Source organism: Chelonoidis abingdonii, chromosome 2 (genome assembly GCF_003597395.2).
Source record: "Chelonoidis abingdonii isolate Lonesome George chromosome 2, CheloAbing_2.0, whole genome shotgun sequence".
In the NCBI taxonomy this organism is placed as follows: Eukaryota; Metazoa; Chordata; order Testudines; family Testudinidae; genus Chelonoidis; species Chelonoidis abingdonii.
The window spans coordinates 69,954,417-69,966,542 of NC_133770.1; positions in this window are offsets into that span (position 1 = coordinate 69,954,417).

Here is a 12,126-nt window from a genome sequence, read left to right on the forward strand (position 1 = left end):
ATATTGCCATCTCCAAGCATTCAAAAATCATAAATAAGGCCCCAAACATTTGCCTAAAAATAATGAGATTTAAAAAGTAACACATTTTAGATTATTTTCATTTGCCTTCTGATATTAGAGCATTCAGCGTTCATGTTTTTAATTTCTTCACAATCTTAGGGTTAGAAACCAGACGGTCAACACCAAAAATTCAAAAATCATGAGGCAGGCCTCAAAAAATGAGACTGAACAGAAGAATGGCCATACTGGGTCAGACTAATGGTTAGAGCCCAGCACAAATACAAAAATGTGGATCTGCATCTGATCCACATCTGCCAGTATCAACCTGCAATCTGACCCATGATCTGCTAGCCATCTTTTACCTACATCTGCACCCACGATGTGGTGGGGGGAGAAGGGAGCGAGTGGGGGGCAGGGCCTTACAGGAAAGAGGCAGCATGAGGATGGGAACTGGGGGTAATGGACAGAGCAGCGGGGTCTTGAAGAGAAGGGGTAGCATGGAGGGGGTGAGGCTGTGGGGAAGGAACATTGCATCGCATGCTTCTTCTGGGGGCTCGTGAGCAACCGCACATGGCAGCAGCAGTGCGTATTGCATCACAGTGGGGTGGAGGGATGGGGTGCCAGGGCTTCTAATCCCCATGGCTAGGCCTGAGCTGCTGGACAGGAAGTGGCATACGAGCAGGTGCTGGACAGCCCCGACTCCGACCTGCCACCCAGTCCGGGCTGCTGGCTGCCAGCCCCGAGTGTGCTGTGCCCCCCTGGGCTGCCCGAGCCAGACGCCACGGGTCAGACACCACCAGTGAGTAGAGCCCTGCACAGTTGTATCTGCATCTGATCCACTAGCCACAAAAATGGTCCATGGATCTTGGTGGATTTGCAGGGCTCTATTAATGGTCCATCTAGCCCAGTCTCCTGCCTGGTGCTTCAGAGGGAATGAACAGAACAGGTAATTATCAAGGGATCCATCCCCTGTTGCCCATTCCCAGCATCTGGCAAACAGTAGCTAGGGACACTTCAGAGCATGATTTCTCATCCCTGCCCAACCTGGCTAATAGCCATTGATGAACCTATCCTCCATGAACTTATCTAGTTCTTTTTTGAACCCTGGCCTTCGCAATAACCTCTGGCAAAGAGTTCCACAGACTGATTGTGCGTTGTGTGAAGAAATACTTTCATTTGTTTGTTTTAAACCTGCTGCCTATTAATTTCATTTGGTGACCCCTAGTTCTTGTGTTATCAGAAGGAGTAAATAACACTTCCTTATTTACTTTCTTCACAACAGTCATGATTAATATATACCTTTATCATACCCTCCCTTAGTCATATCTTTTTCAAGCTGAAAAGTCTGTCTTATTAATCTCTCCTCGTATGGAAGCTGTTCCATACCCCTAATCATTTTTGTTGCCCTTTTCTTTTTTTCAATTCCAATATATCTTTTTTTGAGATAGGGTGACCGAATCTGCACACAGTATTCAAGTTGTGGGCATACCATGGATTTATATAGAGGCAATATGATATTTTCCATTGTATTGTATACAGGGCCTGCTCTAGGTTTTTTGCCACCCCAAGCAAAAAAACAAAAACAAAAAAACCTCCAGGTGCGCAACTGCTGAAGGGAAAAAAAAAATGGTGCTCGGTATGCCACCCCTGAAATTGTGCCGCCTCAAGCTTGGTTTGCTGGTGCCTAGAGCCGGCCCTGATTATATATTCCCTTCCTAATGATTCCCAACATTGTGTTCGCTTTTTTGACTATGACTGCACATTGAGTGGATGTTTTCAGAGAACTATCCACAGTCGTGGTGGGCAACCTGCAGCCCATGGGCTACATACAGCCCGTCAGGGTAATCTGCTAGCAGGCTGTGAGACAGTTTGTTTACATTGACTGTCCACAGGCATGGCCTCCTGCAATTCCCAGTGGCTGCGGTTCACTGTTCCCAGCCAATGGGAGCTGCAGGAAGCAGCATCCAGGCACGTCCCTGCAATCCACGCCACTTCCCACAGCTCCCATTGGCCGGGAACGGTGAACTGCGACCACTTGGAGCTGTGGGTGACTGTGCCTGCGGACGGTCAATGTAAACAAACTGTCTCGCGGCCCAGCAGTGGATTACCCTGATGGACCGCTCCCACCACTGATCCACAATGACTCCAAGATCTCTTTTGTGAATGGTAACAGCTAATTTTATATGTATAGTTGGGATTATGAAATGTGAAATACTTTCATTTATCAGCTTTGAGTTTCATCTGCCATTTTGTTGCCCAGTTATCCAGTTTTGTGAGCTACCTTTGTAACTCTTTGCAGTCTGCTTTAGACTTAACTATCTTGAGTAGTTTTGATCGTCTGCAGATTTTGCCACCTCACTATTTACCTCTTTTTCCAAATCATTTATGAATATGTTGAACAGTACTGGTCTCAGTACAGACCCCTGGGGGACACCACTATTTACCTCTCTCCATTCTGAAAATTGGCTTTAACACTATGAGATTTTTTTAAAAGTAATACAGTTTAGGGCTTTTTTATTTGCCTTGTGGTTTTTGAGCCTTTAGTGAACACTTGGTTCACATTTTCATCCTTTTCTCCCCAACCATATAGACTGGAAATTTACTATTTTTAAAATGAAAGCAGACATTCTCATGTATTCATATGACTCCAGCAGCTAAGGCTTCAAGAAAAACAATTATTGTAAGACTCATGATAAATCATGGAAGTTGGAAATACAGTACTGCCAATCTCAAGAGATCAAAAATCATGAGTCAGACATGCTCAGGAAATCAAAAATCTTGAGACTGCCTGAAAAAGTCATGAGTTTTTTTTTTGTTGTTTTAAATTAAATTATGTTTCTTACTGGACTTTTTAACTGCTTTCTATTCCTCTGCCAATAAATTCAGGTTCAAAAGTCAACCTTTAACATGCACACAAAAGCATATCTTTTCCTGTCTGCTTAGATGTAGACATCATTTACCCTCTCCTCACCCCTGATATAGGGAAACTGCCATTAATTTCCTATTACTGTCTTGATCCAAAAGCAACACTTTTCTTAATTATACCCCTCAAAATTTTCAAGGCAAACCTTTTAGGAAAAAAAGAAATAAAGATGCCTGTACCTAAAAATGATATTAGCTGAGTGAACAAGAAAAGCTTCCCAATCACTGAAAAAAACCCTCACAATAAAATGCAGTGGTTCCATTTTGTAAAGGCACTTTTGTAATCACAAAGCACAAACTTTCCATTATTTTTGCTATGGTACCTATGACTGTGTCTCCATGACTCTAAGGCTTTTCTATAATATTCCATGAAAATCCTGTAGCACAACCACAACAACTTTGTGCATTATGGGTGAAATTTTGGTCCCACTGAAGTCAATAGGAGTTTTGGCATTGGCTTCAGTGGAACCAGGATGTAACACTGTGTAAATGATTTATAGGGCAGGTTTACACTTAAAACGATGCAGCAGCACAGCTGTAGCACTTCAGTGAAGATGCTATTATACCAACAGGAAAGCTTCTCCCATCAGCATAGTTAATCCACCCTTATGGTACCTATGTTGATGGGAAAAGCCCTCCTATTGATATACCGCTGTCTACACCAGGGTTTAGGTCGGTATAACTGCATTGCTCAGGGATGTGGATACCCCAAGCAACATAATTATACCAGTGTAAGTTTGTAGTGTAGACTTGGCCAAACATATTGCTATATCTTTTCTTCATATGATGCATATGTAGTCTATGGTTTTTACAGCATATGTGCTGCACTTACTATAGGGAGGAATAATTAATTCTGCATAATCACTCTGGAGTGATTAGGTCTTATTAACCCTGAATTTCTTTGCTTATGTCATACCCTTAATATTTCCATTTGACTTGTTGTACCACAGTGTATGGTTTGCCTTCAAATAAAACACTGGCATCTATCCAGTTTTCAATCCAAAAGCATAGCTTTGTGGCCCAAATCAAAGTTACTATACTGAATGCAACAGCTCATTAAAAACACAGTCTCCAAAGGCTGGATGCCTTTAAGGCCACTTTCTTACATTATAAATGTAGGTTTTATAAAAATTATATTTTGAAGGCATGGGGAAAACATTAAATCTTAACTTGTATCCTTTACTAGTTTTTCTTGACAACCAACAAGTCGGTGCCCAGTGTCTCTTAAGAGACACAGGATACTCTTGTGATGTGGTGCCACACTCCCAAAAAAAGCTCAGCTCTCATTTAGACACCTAAATAAAGGCCAGATTTTCTAAAGAACTTAGCATGCAATGTGTGTTTAATTCAGTGCTTAAAAGCAGCTGAGTTCTTAGTGATACAGAATTCCTTAAAGGTGGATTGTAAGGTTCCAAAGTAAAAGATCACATTTTGCCTTCTGCTCAGGGGAGAAACTGCTCTGCAGCTTGAGGGGAAGGCATGTACTATTATTTAGTATTTGTATTGCACTAGCATCTGAGGGCAACACTCATAAGGTAGGTCTCCATTGAGCTAGGAACTATACCAGGCCCGCTGATGGGGGGGAAGGGTAAAGGGGGCCACTGCCCAGAGGTCTAGGCGATTTAAAAGAGCCCAGGAGCCTCGGGCCCTTTTAAAACACCTGGGCAGGCCACTGGGCTCCTAGGCATGTGTGGGGTGGTAGTGGCAGCAGCGAAGGCATCCGGGGGACCATGTGGAAGCCCTGGCCGTGCCGGAAGTGTGCCCATTGACCTTCCCTGGGGCCCGGAATTGCTGTCGCGTACAAACAGAACAAAAGACAGTCCCTGCCCCAAAAAGCTTGCAGTATAAGTAGGAGCACTTTAGCCCCCATCTCAGATTTCTGTAGATTTTAAAGATGTGCTGCAAAGCAACAAAAAAAATCCAAACTATGTGTATAAGCATGTGTCATCTGTCCGTAACTGTAGTATCTTGGTAACATACATACCAATCAAAAATCACATCAATTATGTCTGAAAGATCCTGGTATTCCAGCCTTTCCTTGTTTTTGACGCTTTCTTATGTGGATTATTCTCACTTTTTCTCCTGCGAAAATACTATAGGACAACTTTTATGTATTTATATATTTACTTATTTTTGCTATTTACTGCTTGCACATGATGCAAAGACATCGTCAATTATTATTTTAATGTTTTTTCTGCTGTTTTTCCCCCAGGATGAATATTGGGACTGATTTTCCTCTCACATACACTGGTTTTACACCAGTGTACTACTTTTGACATCAATGGAGTTACTTTTGATCTATGCCAATGTAAGCAACACACACACACACACACTCACTCCTAGTTCTTTTCTTCACTAAGAAAATGGGTGTGTTTTTAAGACATTAGCTAACACACATTAAAACTGTAGTGCAGATAAGGCAAACTGTAGTTTTAACACATGTTAACTGATCGAGGTAAATCCATGCTTCTGTACTAGGATTTAGGTTTCTCTTTCTTTTGTCAATTAACATAAAACTAGTTTGTACATTCCCCAAATACTTGTTTCAGGCAGCGGAAGTTTGCGTTTTACCCTAAGATTTTAAAACGTCTGTTGTATTTTTAAAAAAAACACTTTTCTTCCTGGAGTGGACAAGTGGAGGGCTTGTCTTCCGTGGAAAAAAGGAGTGTTCTGTTAACTTGTGTTTGCTAGCATGTGATGTATAAGGCCTGGTCTACCCTTAAATGTTTGTTGGTGTAGCTGTCAGTTAGGGATGTGATTTTTTGTTGATATAACTGTCAGGAAAAACTCTAGTGTAGACAAAATCATACTGGCAGAAAAAATCCTTTTGCCGATATCACTCAGGAAACCATATAAATTATACCAGCATTGCCTGTATAAACAATATCTACACTAGGAAGGTTTGCTGGTATAGCTATACAAGCAAACCTTTTATGTACAGGCAAGGCCTGGCATGAAGTAAAATCCTAGTGAAGTCAAGGCAATTTGTAGTTTTAACACAAATAGAGCTTGTCTACATATTCCAGAATAGCTAATCTAGAATAACTCCACATGTGGATGTTCTTATTCTGGAATTAGAGTGCTTTCCTCTATATCAGTGTAGCAGGGTGGACTACTGCTCCGGCCCTGAAAGGGTTAAAACAGCCCTGGATAAGGGCTGGGGCTGGAGAAAACAGCCTTTTAGACTGGGCTGATTGGGGGAAGTGGCAGCAGCCAGGGCCACGCCCCAAACTGAGCAACAGGCCCTTATATAAGGCAGAGAAGCCAGGAGCACAAATGGTATCTCTCTAGCTGTAGAGGGAGATGGACCTGGCTGTGGGGAGCTGGAGACTAGGTGCCTAATTGGAGCAGGGCTGGGGAAGGCAGAGGAGCTGGGGAGGGCAGAGGAGCTGGGGAGCTCCTGCCTGGAGCCCAGGCTGCAACCTAGCTTTAGGCCAAGAGGTGCTGGGGGCTGCAGGAGGCAACCCAGGGGTAGGCTAGGGCAGCAGGTGCAAACCCTCCCTATCAGTGATGAGTTGGCTGATACTGCAGTCTGCCCTAGGGTGTGGGACTAGACAATGACTGGCAATAGCCATACACTGAGGCAAGGTGGGAATAGAGGGTGAGGGTTTCCTAGGGAGGGGAGACCCTGAGGACAAGGGGTCACTGCCAGGGGGCAGCACCCTATATAAAAGGGCACCGGGGTCCAGGGAGGGACATGGGGCCAGTAGCTGGAAGGCGGATCACTGGCCTGCAGAGGGTGCTCTGGACACTGGACTGAGCTAATTCCTGAGGATGACCAGTAGGAGGTGCTGTGGGGGTGAGGCTGCCGGGTTACAATCAGTTTAATCCACTTTGCATTTGTCAAAGCCAGAAAAAAGGACATTGCAGTAACTGAAACACAAGATGATGAGGGGATGGAAGAGATTTTGAGCTCTAGATAAAAAGGCTGTATTTTAGAGATGTTTTCCAGAAAGAATTGGCAAAATTTAGATATCACATGGATGTGAGGACCCAGAGAGAGGTCCAAGTTGAAGATGGCACCTAGGTTATGAACCGGAGTGACAAGTAGAATGCTGGTGTTGTTCACAGTGATTGAGATAGAAGGTACCAGGCAGGGGGTAGGTGGGAAAATTAGGAGCTCTGCTTTAGCCTTGTTTAGCTTGCACTGATGGCTAGACATCCACAAGAAGATGTATGAGAGACAGGTTGAGATTTTAGTTTGGACAGAAGGAGACAGGTCTGGAGCTGAGAAGTAGATCTGTGAGTCGCCAGCATAGAGATGGTAGCTGAATTTGTGTTTGTGGATAAGATTAGATGTAGAGGGAGAAGGGACGGGAACCAAGGACAGAGTCCTGTGGAATCCGCAGAGAAAGTTGGAGGGGTGATGAGGAGGATCTTCCAAAGGACAAGGTAAGGAATGATTAGAGTGTGGGAGGAGAACCTGAATAGAACAGAGCCATGGAAGGACATTTCTAAAAGAAATCAAAGGAGCCAAAAGTGACTGGCAGATCAAGGAGGATGTGGATGGAGTACTGGTTTTGAGTTAGGAAGAGGTCATTAGAGCCTTTAGCAAGAGTGGTTTTTCAGGATAGTTTAAGAAGCAAAAGTTGGATTGGAGAAGGTCTAGGATGGAATTGGAGGAGATGAACTCCAGATAGTGATAGTATACAGTGCCTTTAATGAACTTAGAGATAAAAGGGAGAAGGGAGCTTGGAGTGGTAGCTGGAGATGCAAGCGGGGCCAAGGGTGGGTCTTTTTAAGAGGGAGACTAGGGCCTGGTTGTATTGTGAGAGGAAAGTGCAAGATGAGAGCAAGAAGTTAAAGAGAAATAAGTGTAGAGATGAGTGGATGTGAGGGAGATCTGGAGATGGAATGGGAGGGATGCAATCACTAGGGCAAGAGAAGAGTGACTAGAAACTTCTGCCTCTGTGAGGGGAAGGGAAGGCAAGCTGAAAGGAAGGGGGAAGGTTACATTATAATTTGTTTAAGCTACACTGAAATAAGGCACTATTACACTGAAACAAGCGTCCATACAGGGTTTGCATCAGTTTAATTGAAATCAGATTTAGTTAATGCTAAACTGGTCCTTGTTAGGTGTTGTATTGATTCTAACTGGCTTCAGTGAGAGCTCTGCCTGAGTACAGGCTGTGGAATTTGGCCCATAGTCATTGGAAGTAAAATAAAATTTAAACATTCATAATGGAGCTGTAATCAATTAAATTACTTCAAATTAATGTAGGGATGAAAGTAAATCTTATTCTTAATGGTAAGACTTAGCAAGGCCATTCTATGTAGCTTTACTTAGGCCTGGTCTACACCTAAAACAGGTTAAGTGACCTGCAACCCACAAGATAGTGAAAAATTTCACACCCTGTGCAGTGTACTTAGGACCTAACCCCTCTGTAGACACAACTAGGTCGATAAAATAATAATTCTGTCGACCTACCTAGTACTGTACCTCTCAAAGAGGCGGATTTACTACAAAGCAACAGAACAACCCCTTGTTTTGCTGTAGTGTCTATGCTACAGTGGCATAGCAGCAGTACTACCGTTGTAGCATTCCTAGTATAGACATGTTCATACTTAAATTACAAGAATACGGTGGTAAGGGCACTTAAATATTTTGGAGTTGGGCCTGAATTTAAAGAACTTGAAAACAATTAAACATTTGGATGTGCTAGCATCACTCCTGTTTCTCAGTTCATTGTTTAAGGTGCATAAGTCTTTTGGATGAGAATTTATGGTCAATAGATCCCACAATATGCTTCGTAAATAGGATGTTAATCTTAGTGCTTGGGACATATTCCAGTTTAAGTAGGTACATTCTGCCTGCCTAAAATACCCCTTCACTTTTAATAAGGTATTCTTGATTTTCATCTATAAACTGAGTTACATTGCTGCATGTCTTTATAAACAGTTGCCTTTTTGCACAGTGGTGGCATTTCAGTGGTTGATGAAGTGATCTCATATCTTTTTTAATCCATTTGAAATATAAATATAAGACCATTACATTTTAAGATCACCTTATGAGATATAGTAGCAAAATAAATTTGTATGATGGCATCATCTATTAAGATAATAAACACACTAATACAACTTAGTCTTAACAATGTTAGGGCTGTTAATATAGGAAGAGAGGAGCCAAGTTTTCAACTTTATTACTATGCTCATAATAAAATATACATAAAAGCAGATCCATTAAATTAATGGAAAAGTACTTCTGTGTTGTAACTTAGCACCCATTTTCTTGTTCTAGTTCTAGACAGGAACTTATGCTCTAGGTTCTTTACACTTTACCATTCCCATCTCCTCAAAATACCACAGCACTAAGATATACAAAAACTCTAAAATAGCATAGCCAAGGGATAAATCTTTTGGTCTTTATGCAAAATGTGATTTGTGACAGGGTAGTCCACCCCCTTAAGAGTAATGGTTATTAGGGGTCAGCTCATCCCCATCCTGTGATGTGGTCCTTTAGGATTTTGAACGGTCTTGTATGTACAAGGACCTAGGAGTTATAGGTAGATAGGAAGCAGTCCTGGGAATACGCAGTGTTTGGGAGGAAATACAATCACTGTTTCTTTATATGCCCAGGACCAGGAGGAGCCTCGCACAAGTGGATGAGGCCACGCACCCCTCTCACTCAACCAGTTGGTATGAGCTTTAGGAGGGGAACCAGCTTGTGTTCCCTCATGGCAGGAGAAAGCTGCCTGCTCAACTCTCTGAGCAGGGGGACTAATTGTGGAAAAGGGGCCAGCCTAAGGAGAAGCTGGATAAGGCTTATAGCTGGCCTAAATTATAACTCAGCTCCAAGGAGGAGAACTGGGAACTCTTGTCTTGAGAATGTGACTGTTTAAAGTACAACTCCAGCTCCAGGAAGGGGGCTGGGAGGACCTCCTGATCAGTGCAAGAAAAATGTACTGGGACTCATATGGACCCAGAGTAGGGTGAACTTGAGTGGCTAAAGAAAGGAGTTACTCTCTATAGAAAGAATTAATAAACCAGACCCCTCATGAGGGGGCATATCCTTTGAACTAATTGAGTCTGAGTAATTGACTGAAGGAAGCCAAATGCGTGCTTAGGGCAATGCACCTGCAGGACCACATGGAGGTATTTTTGAAGGCAGAGCCCCATGACAATAATTCACCATGGACATAGGAGTTATAGACTGAGCCCGTTTTTTTATTTTCCTAACTCTCACACTACTATTGTAAACTGCACAAAGAATAAGCTAACATCTAGCAGTTTCTAAGTTCCAAAGCTCCTGTGACTGGTATTTGTTCAGCAATGGTTGTACTAACAACTAGTATTTCCCTCATCACTGCAATGGACTTACACATTCACTTTCTTCACTCCAACAGCTGTAGCCACAATATCCAGTTAGGCAGCCTCGCATTATATATTATGATGTCTTGGGGTTATACGACATGAAACAGCTCTTTCCTAACTTAATGGATAGAGGGAATATATTTCTCGTGTACAGTACCATGAAGAGTTTGGACAAACATGGCCAAATTTTCTGCTGATAAAAGTGGGTGAAACTTCAGGGAAGTCAATGGAGTTCCACTTGCATACACCATCAATTTTGTCATTGATTTCAAGAGATATGTTGTTAGTCTTCTTGTTCTTATATAGAGGCTTTTTATATCTCTTACTGCAGAGCAATGCACAGTCAGATTTTACACAGCATGTTAAATACTGTTTGCGACTGTGCTGACACCCTCATTTATTTGCATACATTAGCTTAAGAATAGGGGAAATAAATATAAAAGCTGTACAAACTACCCTTCCACGTGGAAGTAAAGGAGTCAGTGTCTTAGCAGTGTGAGATCTGAGAATCACTTACATTTTGCCATAGTTTCTCATACTACTTCTGAACTTGTTGGATAAGAGGGTCTGAATCCAGCAGGATTCAGATCCTGTAGTAAACAGATTTCTGCTTCATCATTGTTGCATTTTAAGCTCTTAAATTTGCCAGTTCTGTGACTTAATCCAGAAAAATCATGACTGAATTGAAATGCCAACATCCCTGTTCCTGTTTGTGATGGGGAGTATCTGGTGTTTGCTACCCACCTGCCAAAGGCTTGTTTCCTCAACATACCCTACCTTAAGGAAGGGAAGAGCAGCAATTTTGAATGTCCAGGGGTTGCATAGACAGGCCTCCCATGATCAGCTGCTGGCAGAAGCTCCTGCACCTAGCAAGCCTGGGAGCAGGCAGAGGCCAATCAGGACCCTACAGGGTAGATAAAATGCTGCTTCTACTAGGGGCTAGTTCTGGATGAAGCCAAGACAGGGAAGATGGTTTTTTGTTATGGCCTGATCAGGAGTCTAACCTTGACAGTACTTGCTTTGGATCTCTGTGAAGGGCTAATGTTGTTTATGTTATGTTATGTACTTTAATGCACAGGTGGCTATATTTGATTTCAGTGTTAATTTGTTTTTCTGTAAATCTGAGGTGAGGTTGCTCTGCAAGGTGCATGGCTCAAAAAAGCTCTTGATGCTCTTTGCTTCACTTCAGTTTTTTTTTTTAAAGTAGGTCATAAAGGCTGCCTAGGCTTTCGCACTGCTTGGGGACTGGCTGAGTGCTGTGGCCCTTCCCCAATTTCATGTACTTTACCCTTGAGGTTGGACTACAAATATCACAGCAATATGTGGTGACAAAACAGTATTTCTGTTTCCCTGGCTTCTGCTCTGTCAGAAGTACTAGTAAATTTGGAGGTAATTTGTCTGAACCTCCTTTCAGCCATTGGAACGGAAAATTTTTTTCTACCTCCATCTTTTTTTTCGCACACTGAAAATTAGTGGACCAGACCCTGAGAGGTGCTAGTTACCTCGAATTCCCATTGATGTCAGTCAAAGACTTGAGTGCTCAGCACCTCTTGGGAATCTGCCCGAGCGGTTTCATCAGTGTAAGAATGTTTGTATAAAAAGCTGTGCCTGTTTTTCTCAATGACTGCAGCAATGTTCTCTTGTTCTGTACAGAAGCTGTGCCTGCTTCTTGTGGTCTTATTTATAGCAAAACTTCGCATGAAAATCTCTGTGTCCTAATGAGTGCCTTGCGAACAACATTTATTTTCTTAATTGTACATTTATCGTGACTAGCTGTTACAGAATTACTGGAACTGTTATGCCACACATTTCCAGTTGACTTAATCCTATTTGCTGCCATAAACTGTACATAAATTACCTTCAGAATTGTGTTAAATAATCTCTGCTGTAAAT